Consider the following 2,283-nt stretch of genomic DNA (forward strand, 5'->3'; position numbering starts at 1 on the left):
CTCGTCGATTACATCGATCCTAGTACTCGAGTATTAATTATTTTATCGACTCCAAAATGAAGAAGGACAAAGTCGATCTCGGCAGAATTCGAACTCAGAACGTTAAGCTTGAAGAAACGCCGATAGGTATTTTGTCAGGTGTGCTAACGACTCAGCCGAATATTAAAAGTGGCATTGGGTTTTATAGCACAAGGCCAAACAATTTTAGGGAATGTATATCACTTAGATCAAACCCCGTTGCTCTGCTCAACTGGTAACTGGTTTGTTTTTCGGCCACGATAAAAGGATAAAAGACGAGGTCGACCTGGATGGGATTTGAACTCAGGATGTAAAAGTTTCGGAACAAACATTGCAAAACATTTATTCCGAGGTTCAAGTAGTTCTACCAGATGACAACAGCAACAGTAACAACAACAACAACTGCAACATCAACAAAAACGAAAAGCAAGTTGTATTTGCATATATCATAGGCAACCTCCCTCGAGGAATCTGCAGCTATAAAATGAACATAGTAACATACGGACGTACACACACACACACACACACACGCGCGCGCGTCTGTGGGTGCAATCAAAATTGTACAAATTATACAATAAACAACTTTATCTTGGTGTTTAATTAGTTGGCATTTTGGCATTTTGCTTCTCCAAACACTTCGAAATAAGTGCTCCTGAAATTGCATATGGGAGTGTGTCGATATGCGTACGTATGTATGTATGTATGTATGTATGTGTGTGTGTATATGTGTGTGTATGTATGTATATGTATGTGTGTATGTGTGTTATAACAGATGTTCAAATATGCAAAGAAGAAATATCATAAAACAGTGGGAAAGGAACTCAATCCATGATCTGGAGTAAAATATAAACAAGACTTCCAAAAGCCTGCTTCAAGGCCAATTACGGAATCAATGTCACCTTTTAAAAATGCGTGTATAAGCACACACACATATCACACACACACACTTACATACACACACACGCACACATACACATATACACATACACGGTACATGCAAACACATACATAAGCCTGTATATATACTCACATATATATTTACATTTATATGCATGTATGTACGTATGTATGTATGTACGTATGTATGTATGTATGTAAGTATGTATGCATGTATGTATGTCTGTCTGTCTGTATGTATGTATGTATGAAGGTTACCACGTAGTTTCCATTGATCAAATTCACCCTCGAGCCATCATTCGATGCAGAGTTATATAGCAGAAGACACTTGCGAAGGTGCTGCGCATTGTAACTGAACATGAAAATACGTAGTCGCAAAGCGAGTCATTTAACCACACAGCCATACCTGCGCCTGCGCATCACAAAAAGATAAGAGGAAATATAAAGCAAGAAAAGAATGAAAAGGTGGCTCTCCTGCAGAATACCCGTCCATAATCCTTTCGAGCAACTCCAAAAGTAGGGGACGTAAAAGAGGAAATGGTTCTGAGACGGTTACCTGCAGCAATTGTTTGCTATACAATTGACGCCGCCAAAAATATCCTCCAGTTAATGTTATAGAGTAAAAATTTGATGATGTGAAGAGGGTGGTTTGAATAAGTACGGAGGTATAATGGGATGCGATTTATTTTTAATAAGGTATTTATTCAATACTTAAAGCCTTGATGTAGTGCTCTTTTGTTTGCTACACTGACAATAATGTGAGGAAAGTTTTAGTATTATAACTATTTCATTTTCTCATAACGCTTTCTTTCAATTCAAATGATGACCATGTACATAAATATAACTGAATAAATATGTGCTATTTGCATGTAAAATGACATTATAATTCTTAAAAAATTAAAACAACAGCGTTTCAAATTTTACAGAAACGTTCTTTCAGGATTTTTTTTTTATTACTATTCGTCTTAGAAACGTTTTTCTCTATGTTTTCAATTCAATTGATGGTCGGTTACATAAATATAAGTATATAAATATATTTCGCTTGCATTTGAACTGAATAAATATATTTTGTTTGCATTTATAATTACATTTTCATACTTGCAGAAGGAAAAAAAAAAAAAAAAGAAGCGTTTGAAACAACCATATTTCAAAATTTTAGAGAATGAAATAATGATTATGGAATGCATGTTATTTCCATTACTTTGTTCGAAGTATTCTGCAATAGAATCAAAAGACAATATTATCTCTACGACTAATATTACGTAAATAATTTCTGCTAGTACGGTGGGAAAACTCCTGATATGTTTCGTCCTTTTAAACTCTCATTAGCTTACATACATGTATATATATATATATATATATATATAT

The 2,283-nt window shown here is 34.6% G+C and overlaps 1 protein-coding gene across 1 annotated transcript in view; it reads left to right on the plus strand.

Annotated features, from left to right (window-relative positions):
• The window catches only part of LOC106867583 (zinc finger homeobox protein 3), a 502,463-nt gene that overhangs the window by 45,651 nt on the left and 454,529 nt on the right, over positions 1–2,283 (plus strand). The window lies entirely within an intron of this gene.

Source organism: Octopus bimaculoides, chromosome 17, assembly GCF_001194135.2.
Source record: "Octopus bimaculoides isolate UCB-OBI-ISO-001 chromosome 17, ASM119413v2, whole genome shotgun sequence".
NCBI classification, from domain to species: Eukaryota; Metazoa; Mollusca; class Cephalopoda; order Octopoda; family Octopodidae; genus Octopus; species Octopus bimaculoides.